Genomic DNA, 10,492 nt, shown 5'->3' on the forward strand with positions numbered 1-10,492 from the left:
CCATCCCTGGAAGTGTTTAAGGCCAGGTTGGATGGGGCTTTGGGCAATGTGGTCTAGTGGAGGGTGTCCCTGCCCATGGCAGGGGGGTTGGAACTAGATGATCTTTAAGGTCCCTTCCAACCCAAACCATTCTATGACTCCATGATTCTAAGATAACTCATTAAAAGCAATGATAAATTTACATTTAAATTTTAAAAGTAAAAGGTGAAACCCTCATGCCCTTAGTAAATTTGTATTCATTTTATTCAAGAAAGACACCTATACATATGTGCAGAAGAAAGAAATTAGAAAAACAAGAATTAAATAAAACAGAGGAATCACTATAGAAATGCCTACTTCATTAAAAACCGTTCTAATTTTTCCCTTACCCATTTTTACTGAAAATGATCTGAAACCAAAATAAAATGGAAGAAAGCCCACACAGCCTTTTATGAAAACTTATCTATACTGGTTAAAGCACAGCTCATGTTGAGCAATACATTCTGTGCAGGAATAAATGCTCAGGAGGGCCTGTAGTCTGCTCAGGAAATGTCTTATTTGAAAGTGAATGTAGCACATGAGAAAAAGAACTTACTGGCTGCACAATTTCAGCCACATTGGGAACCTGCCTGGTTCCATCTGTGAGCATGTTTATCCCGCACTGACAACAACAACATAATTCAGGAGGGAGGTTCAGTTCCACCAACAACTCACCACTCTGACTATCTGGTAGGCTCCTATTTTGTCCTATCCTGGAATCTGATTTTTATCTCTGACCCATTTAGGTCTAAAAATGACTTGATTGCTTTGTGCCACGCTAGGAAGTTTATGCATTGATCTCCCTTAGTGTAGGCTAGCAGGGAGAGGGAATCAGGTGCTCCTATACAAAAAGTTGTATTTGCATTTTACAAGGAAACATTACTGTTAGCTGGTTATTGGGGCTTATGCACTGAGGAGTAATAAAAAGTATATATAGAATAACATTGGATCACACATAGAGTAGTTTAGTTAGTGCAAAGAAATCCAACTTAAATTGTTTATTCAGGAAAAGCTGTCAGGAAAGAAAATAATTAACTATATACAACATTAGCAAGAATCTTTTAACCAGCTCCAGTTGACAGCAGCTATAAAATACCAGGGATATTTCTGTTGCCATTATTTATTCCTTTAAGGGAACCAGTAAGCTCAGAATGCATCCTGTCTTCTCTGCTTTTAATACCCCTGAAATTTGAGTGAACTTTCTTACAACATATTTGTTTGAGCTTGTGGCAGCTGACTAGTGTCAAGGAATATGACATCCTGTGCTACGTTTTCGCTCCAAATGTCCTTCCCAGGCCATTTCTGCTGCAGCTCATTTGTTTCCTGAATTATTCACTACCTGAAGCATTCCACATTCAGATGCACATTAGGAAAATCTAAGATGAAAGATAGGAAGTCACTGGGATAAATTTGCCTGGATTTTTTGGGGGGAGTGAGGAGGGAGGGTGCACTGTTTTGTTTGGTTTTTTTTCCTTCTGGAATCTCAGTGGTATGCCAGCAAGTTAAACATCAATCTGGAGTGAAATAGGGAGGAAGATGGGCTCTGTAAGCCCCTGATTTCTATGATTCAATATGCTCTCCCATCAAAATGAGAAGTTATTCAAAGATGATTCACAGCTGCTTAGGAAGAATAAAAATAGGTCCAATCTGCAAAACTCAGATACATAATTTACATACTGCAAAAGCTAAAGTGGACAAAGATTCAGAAATCTGGATTCAGGGACTCCGCCCCTAAGAAAACTGTGGTGTTATATAATATTAAGTCCTACAAATACTAGTATCAATTCAATGAAAAACATCAAATTTGCAGGTAATGGACATATTTTTATGGTCTAGAACTAAGTAGGTAGAAAATCAAACTGTCCCCAGTGGCCCTAGATATAAACGGTGAATGAGCTGTACTAATGAGCTTTAACTTACAAGTGCAAATCAGGTTAATTAAAAATAAACTTTACTACATTACAGCACTGAACACATCCCTTAATTCAAGTACAGATGAATGGATACAGCAAATTTGATCTATATACGTTCACTGGGTTAATTAAAAGTCATGCATTCATCTGCAGAACAAGACGGAATTTTTTATTTCTACAAGGGCTGTTGGAAACTCGCAATTAAGAAAGAGATGAAGAAGTAAAAAAAAAAAAGCATCTGATCTCTATTGAAGTTAAAAGGTTCTTTGCACCAGGAAATCTAAAACACTGCTGACGTAAGAAATGTTGACTCACAAGCAAGGGAATATTAAAGCCTGCCACACCTGTCTTCTGCACTTTTTTTTTCCTGTGGAGACTACTGTGTCTATGTATGAACAAGTTTAATTCAATATGTTGAAGTAGCCTAGTACTAATGCAATCATACCTTTAATACACTGAGCTACAAACTGCAGAGGTTCAGCTGCACCACACACAACAAAGACAGCCTGGTCAAGGGGAGCTCTGGCCACAGACAGGGCAGACAGCTAGATGCAGTGCCCTCATCAGCCCCTCTGTGTTTATGGGCTCTTGTTGAAACACATCGCTATTGTCCATTTGAGGAAAACCTACGCCCAAAAATCAGCCTTTTATCTGTAAGCAGTCTTCTTGCCAGGATGCTGCAACTTGTCTTTGCAGAGACTCCAACACACAGCTGAAGCAGATCTGCTACCCTTTGTTCTTATTTCTGCACCATAGGTATTTGCCTGCAGGCATGAACACACTCCTGAATTAGTTTATTATCACTTTATTGTTTAGGAAAGTCAGCAGCACTGGATGCAAAATGACTAAGTAAATCTGCATCTTATTTTTAATATTATCTTGTTGGCAGAGGCTTTAAAGTGCTTTTTCAGAAGTACGGGATTCTTTCTCACCTTTTCAGGAATATTCTTTTAAGAGACTACAAACGATGCATTCCCTAATGTGCTACATAATCTCTTCATACAGGAACTGTGTGTCAGGAAAAACGTTAGGCAGGCCTCCTCTATGTGGGGAAGCCCATAAATCACCTTGTTTGGCAAAAATGCAAGTACAGCCATGTCTTAACTGGCCTCACGGAGGCTCTTCAAGTGAAACCTGATCCAACAGAGGCAGCAATTCTATTATAAGGCTTCTGCCTGCCTGCTTCCCACCTAAGTGCACCAAATAGTAATTTAAATGCAAGAAAACACAATCTGTATGATGAAATGTTTTTCAAGAATGCTTCCTCCATAACAGTTTTGACAAATACAATGTTGTGCACTCACACGGGTGGGCTCAAAGGCAGTGCCAAGCAGAACATCTGAACATTGCTGGAAAAAGAGGCTGAAGATGTGTGGATAAACTGTGCTACTGCCTAGGGGCCCTCAACTGCCTCCAGTCCAAGCAACTTAACAGCCAAAATGGCAAAATTCACATCTAGAATGGACAAGGTTCATTCTTGCTGGATTTCTGCCATTACAATGTGAAAGGATGCTCAAAGTACTTGAGAACCGGAAATCTGCATGAGGTGAATCCAGTGAAAGAGCAAGAAGTTGGTATCTGTAAACTCTATCCCAAGCTTAGTATTCCAGCAGACTATGAAATACAGTCAAGGATGATGAGGGCTCTGTTCTGACAAGGCTACAAAATCTATGCTGGTTTATTCATAAAGCTGAGATAATTAAGCAATAATTCCTTTTATATTTCAGCCACTACTTTGCCTGTAAAACCAGCTGATTAATTTAACATGCCTCAGAATGCAGAAAACCAGTGCAAAATATGCTTCTTTAAAGTCGTAACCTTCACTAAAAGAAAGACTGTCAGGGAGTATAAAACTAATTCTAAGTGCTATGACTAAGTACAAGAGAAGAATAAACTTTAATTATCTCACTGTTATGGTTTTTAATAAAGATTTATTAGCAATCCGTTAGCATGACAGCAGGTTCCAAATCTTTCAATGCTTATGTTAGGATGAGGAAATGTAAAACCTATTTAATTGCCAGGGAAAGAAGAGATTTTTAAACAAAACCATAGGTCCAGAATACCCTGCATATCCACATGCTGAATTTTCTTTAAATTAAAAAAAAAAAGGCATGTATAAGGCAATGTAATCTAACTGCAAGTATCTTAGTCATTAGTACACTTTAATTGTGTATTTATCATTAGCAACTGAAAGTCAGTAACCTAAAGCTTAGTAGCCAAAAGAGAAATAAATAACATACATATTTTTGCAGCACCTGTTTTGAGGGAGAGTCAAACTTTTTGGATTTGAAATTTATCATATTTGGGAGACAGATCAGATAACGGTTTCAGATAAAATCTTTCCTCATCAGAAAGCACCTGACTTTCCAAGTCTACTTTGTTTCAGATTACATCAACTCAGCACTCAGTGCTGAATTTCGAGTTGTACAGAACTCATCTCTTTAATGCCAAAACAAAATCACCCAGCTGGCTTCCTACTTAGAGCAAGTGAGTGAGGCTGAAACTGTTCTGAAATTCACTGTCTGTGTATTTTGGCATTAATAGACATCTCTTGTTGAAGACGTACTGATTTCCCTTCTCACTCCTGTCTTGCTTTTATGTCAGATGCAGAAATATGCCACTGACATAGACTGGTAACTGCAACTCAGTTTTGAAGGGAGCGAATGCACCTAAAATCTGAGTGAAAAGCCTTATTTTTGTTCACATTATGCACATTTCTAAAAGACAGAGAACCTGCAGGAACCTACATAGTCTAGCCACTCCACCTGCAAAATCTATAAAGAAATAAAAGTGTTGCAATATTTTTTCAGGTGACAGAATTATAAATGTGTGAAGAAGTGAACTATTTTGACATGCTTTAGATTGTGGGTTTACTTGAAACAGATTCTTATTTACCTTTTGATATGGAATCATTTGGAACTGAAAGATGGAAGAGTTTGACTCAGTTTGGGTATGTCACACTAGATGAGATCTGATTATGAGTAAGAGAAAGAGGGGGGAAAAAAGGATACAGGCGTATGTTCTCCTCTTCCATCCTTTGGAAATTTTAACACGTATCTTAACACTTATTAAACTTTACTGTGTTTGTATTATACTTGAATGCTCATTTGCAGTCTTGTGCTGAGCAGTTCCTTTTGAATCTTCCACAATGGTGATATTTACATCAGAGTATCACCAAGTATTTTGCTACTTAAGACACTGGACAAAGGTTCAGTGTCATTTCAGCCAGCTGGTTGGGAAAAGCAAGGGCAAGTTTATCTTTACTTCCTTCCATTACTGTCTATTCCCTGGATGAGTTGATGTCACTGGAAGGCTGGAATTGTCCCCCTAAAACTTCTCCTGCTGGAGACAGCAGGATAAGGTCATACGGGAATCAGTCATAGGAAGAAAAATATCTTTCTCCCACTCACTCCCTCTCTGCAACAGGCAGACCCACTCTGTGCACCTCTGTTCTGCTCCAGCACTTGGTGGAAAGAGTAGGGTGTGCTTTCAGATGGCAGAAGAGCAAAGATGGAGCACGACCCACCAGAAGCCCCCTTGTGTTAAAGTGGAGAAGACATCCAAGCAGCATTGCCCTCCTCTGAGAAGGAAGTAGTCAAGGAAAAGGCAGAGAAGAGATAGGCTGTGAAAAGCAGGGACAAGAAATGGATATCCTGGTAACAATGGCTGCAAGTGCCATTGTATATTGCTTAGAAATTTAGAGCTGCAGTACTTTACGTAGCGGCAGAATATCAATACCGCCACACTCTACTGGTTTCCTAGAATAATTTTTTTTTGTTTATACAACACTGAAATCTTCACTGACATGGGGGGAGAGAGGTGTGTGAAACAGGCGACAGATATGAAAATCCTGAGTCTACTGGAGTTAAGGATGCCAAATCCAGCCTTTAGGAGACTCTATACATTGCTCTTGAGTGAAACAGTTGGAAAGACACTGGAATATATAAAAGACAGAAATACCTTAAAAAAAATTACATCTCCATCTAATTTTTTTTCCAATGTAAAGAAATCTCAGCTAAAAGAGAGACAGCTACGAAGCAGAGCACACTATTGGTCTGTCATTAATTATGCCCACTTCAGCCCTAGAGAAGTGTGTGACACAGCACTGGCAACAGTTTTGCTGTTTTAAAATAGCACTGTATAATTTCACTAGGCTAAGGAGCTCAATAGCATTTAAAATACACACACATTCACATTTATTTCTTGAAGTATTTCCTTGCCGGGCAAGTTTTTTTTTAACTCTAATGAGGACTTCAGAAACAGTTACACAGTCTTTATGAATGCTTTCAGCAGAGGAGAAATGCCAGGAAAGGTAAAGTAATTAGGTCCTTGGTGTGAAATCAGCTGCTAGACTGCAGCCATGGAACAAAGGAGAAAGTAAAAGTTCTAGACAAAATTAATTGTCTCTCATATGCAGTGATCAAAGATATAAACTCCATAGCACCAGGTGCTAGAAAACTTCAAGCTAGTGGGAGCAAAAAATATAATGATCGTAACTGCTAATGACATGTCCACCTCTGTACAAGAAACTGAAGGCACAGAAATCACTGCCTTAATAATAGCTCACTCTAAGGAGGAACAGTCAATACCAAACTACACTATGTGTCAATTACCTGCTTAATTGTCCCATATGTGTCACTACATACACTTTTTAAAGGGTTGCAAACAAATTTTTGCAAGTAGTTTTCCTCAGAAATGCTCTCAATGCATTTTTCCCCAGTTTTTACTGCCTTTTTATACAATGTAATAGTTAAATTTCATAGCTCAGATGACTGTTGCTTAATTTCTCTCTCCTCCATGGCTAAGAGCAAATTCTTCATTACTTATACTTGATAATTGAAACAACTATCTCCACACTATTGTCTGTCAAGTACAGCAACACATACTGATCCATAATTGAATTAAATGAGAGTCAATTTTGCTTTGTTTGTACACATAAGTAGAACCCAGAACTCTTCTGAGAAAAGCACAAAAGATTTTTAAAGGCTATGAGAAAAACAGTTAAAGTGGTCCCTCAGGACACATTGCAGCTTCAGAAAATACTCTTGCACTGCTAGACTCAGTAGGATATTTCGACAGATCTCTGCACAGGCTTCATGAATTTCTAGCTGTGTAGTCTCAAGCTCTTCTGTCCATGAAGAGTGCACAAAAGCAAGGCTGTACCAACACATGCAATGTATTTTGAGGAAGCAACATTACAGAGGCCACTTCTGGAATTCAGTGCACAGACAATATTAATATGCACTTCCTCTTTTCCCAACATGTGTGTATTTCCACTTCAAAATATTGTCTATCATAAAGTTCTGTGTTTGGTTTGCATCTCTGGACCTGAGACTGCTCCATCCTCAATCAAAAATCCTGATGCTACAGTGCTAGTGCTGTACGGTAATTGTGCATGTGTCTATTAATGTTGGACACAGCATCAAGAGCTTTACACACTCTAGAGACCTGTGTGTCTACAGCTCACCTTCACTATGTAAGTACAGGCACACACAGCAAGTCACATGCTTTAGGCACATACTGTGCTCATTGCACATATGTAATAACATTGCTTTAGCCGATATGTTGGCTAAACATGTCACAGTGTGGTCAAAAGAGAAACCCATTGACAGATGCTAACTAAAATGTCTTAACTTCAGCATTATAAGCCTGGTAGCATTATGGGACTATTTCATTCCCATGAAAAGCCATGGTGTTATAGAGAGTCCTGAGACCCAGGGCACCTGTGGAATCCTTTCATTCTCTGGTGAACTCTGGTGACATTGCCAGAGCCCCAGTAGTCCGTATGACTAAAAGCCATTACAGAACCTTGGTCCAAAAGTAGTGTCACACATCAATTGATCCTAGCTAACTGCAGAACAGGAGATTTTCAAGCACTTCTGTTCTTTTCTGTGGCCTCAAATTCCTCAACTGCTACCACAAAGGAGTACCCAGTCTTCATTACATCAAAGTCCTTGGAACAAAATTAAGACAAGCTTGCTTCCAGATCAGCCAGGGTTTACAGCCATTTCAAGAGAGAAGAAAAGGAGAGAGAGCACAATTCTGTTGAACATATGATCACATTGCAAATTCATTTTTATCACATAAGTCAACAATGACTTGAAACACAAGAATCTTAACTTGTGAGGGTAACTGCTGTCTAACTACAGTGAATTATTTGCAGTCATGACTCATGGCCTGTGAATAACAAGAATCAATAATCAGTGTAAGAAACTTTCAATGCAGTGCTATATTGTGCACTAGAATACAAACTCGGGCCTCCAGCCCCAGCAAAAGTTCATCTCATTTCAAGAAAACAAAAATTAAGCCTTAAATATTTATTTTAGAAACCATATATGTCACGTCATTACAGCTTGTATATTATACAGTGATTTAATAGACCGTATATGTGAAAGAAAATGCACTGCTACACAGAGGTCTTTACTAAATTCACTGCCTGAACAAACATTTTATATAAGTGTTACATCTGATATGTCACACATGTATTCGCCTGAGGCAATATGTCCAGGAAATGTGAAAAAACAGCATAATAGTGTTCAAAATCCACATACCATGCCATCATTAATTCTGTAACCAGGCTCACAAGGAACTGAAATCTGAGGACCATCGTTGCCTGAAGAGACAGATATAGCTATATAAATCCCACACGCCAAAGGGCCCTGATTTGGTTCCTGACAAAGAGGTATCAGGAAAGTGGCAATAAGGTAATATTGTCCTCTACAGCGCTTACTGAAACAGGATGCCCTATTGTTAAGCTACAGAACAAGTGGCTACAAACAGCAACAAAAGAAAATATGCAACAATCTGATCCAGAAAAGTCTTTGCCCAATGTTAACTTTTTCTTGCCTTGATGTGTAAATGCTAAGTGAACCTCCACCACCACAAAGAAAAACTGATTCATCCAGATAACACCCACGATAAGCACTTCTGTGATTTCTAGAAACTCCAAGAGTATGAAATCAGGGTGGGGAAAAAACTTATAAACCCATAGATTTTTAAGTACTCATTAATTCTTAACAATAGCTTCTTTTGCCATTTTGTATCTAATATTTACAGGAAAAGAGCCCACGGATACTGGAAGATCACGTCGACAGGTTCTGCTGCAAAAGCCAGCAAAGCCTGTGACCCTGGAAGGGCAATATTTCACCACTTCAAGGAACTTAAATGCTGCTGGGTTTGTACTTAAAACCACTATCCACCTATATATATATCCTCAAATCTAACACAGGCAGGTTGTTCGCAATTGCGTTTTTTTCATTCTGTAAGAGGATTTAAAAAAAAAGGAAAGAGAGTTAAAGGTACTCACTTTTACAGGCAGTTAGGTTACAAAATGAAGGGCTCCGAAGTTGTGAAGCTCGTAAGTTTTCCTTGTGGTGTTGACATCTGTGACCATGTTGCACGAAGAGGTTTGATGCGGTACCCCTTCAAAATGCTAACTGCCTGCTAAACTGGGATGTGGGGAAGGCATGGTCGCCCCAGGGAGAACCGCCCCTGCGCACCCCACCTCACAGCCAACCCCCCCCCCCAACCCCACCATGGCTCTGAAGGGGAGCCCCTGCACCTTCCCTCAAAACAAACACAGCACAGCAGTAGCAGAAAGACCTTCTGCCACTAGGCTCACTAGAAAAAGCTTATTTAAAAAAAAAAAAAAAAAGCACTTAAGAGCTCTGATTTTAAAGGTAAAAGTAGGAAAATGTTGGAAGAAAATGTACACTCCCTCCCACACACCCCCACCCCACCCTTGCTTCCTGCCTAATTCGTCCTGACAAGATGGAGCTTTTCCTTTAGGGTTCTTCTCAACTGGGTGGTGGATTCCCGGGCAGGAACACCACACAGCCCTCCTGCCCCTCCAGTGAGAAGCTTTATTTCTGTCATGGCTTCAGAGGCTCCGGCTGTGCGTCCCCAGACCTCCCACAGCCCTCTGCTCCCCCAAGTCTCTCACCTCATTCGGAGGAGCTGCCTCCCACACACAGCACACACTGCAGAGCTTCCTTCCCCCTCTCCCCTCGCCTGCTTTCCCTCACCTCCTCACACCTTCCAGAAGGTTCTCCCGCCCCTGCAGGGAAACAGCCCTGAGGCACCTTGGCAGGAGGGTCACAGCTAGCTGTGCCCACCCATGGGCTGCCCCCGCAGCAAAGAAGAGTAAGGCCAAGATTCGGAAAGCCCTCTCAGTCCGTCTCCAACACACAGACCGTCTGTCTTTGAGGAAGGTGGGTCAGAGAGGTCCCTGCATGATGGCAGCCACATGCTGAGTGGTGCCAGTGCAGAGGAAGGTGAGATGTTGGCTCTTGCCATCGCTTGCTATCAGAAGGATTAAACTCAAGGCTGCTTTCATTAGTGATTACATTTGAAATATATCTGGAAGGGCTGAGAAAACAAACCAAACCCTCCACCCCAACAAAAAACAACCCTTCTGTGTTCAGTCCTAAGATGTTTAATATTCCTAGGGGGAACTGGTTGTGTTTGGGATGATTGCTAAAACCCTCTGTTTAAATAGCTATTCCACTGCTGTTGCAGTTCTTAGTGTTTAAATGACTGAGAAGTAGAAGGCATTAAAAGGT

General features: G+C 40.2%; 1 long non-coding RNA gene across 3 annotated transcripts in view; it reads right to left on the reverse strand.

Moving 5' to 3' along the window:
- LOC142601674 (uncharacterized) overlaps positions 1-9,365 on the reverse strand; it is a 79,061-nt gene extending 69,696 nt beyond the window's left edge. For all 3 annotated transcript variants that reach the window (XR_012835225.1, XR_012835224.1, XR_012835223.1), the window contains exon 1: positions 9,238-9,365. This is a non-coding gene — a long non-coding RNA (uncharacterized LOC142601674). The remainder of the gene's footprint in view (positions 1-9,237) is intronic.
- Between the last annotated feature and the right edge of the window lie 1,127 nt (positions 9,366-10,492).

This window comes from Balearica regulorum, chromosome 4, assembly GCF_011004875.1.
Source record: "Balearica regulorum gibbericeps isolate bBalReg1 chromosome 4, bBalReg1.pri, whole genome shotgun sequence".
Lineage (NCBI taxonomy): Eukaryota > Metazoa > Chordata > Aves > Gruiformes > Gruidae > Balearica > Balearica regulorum.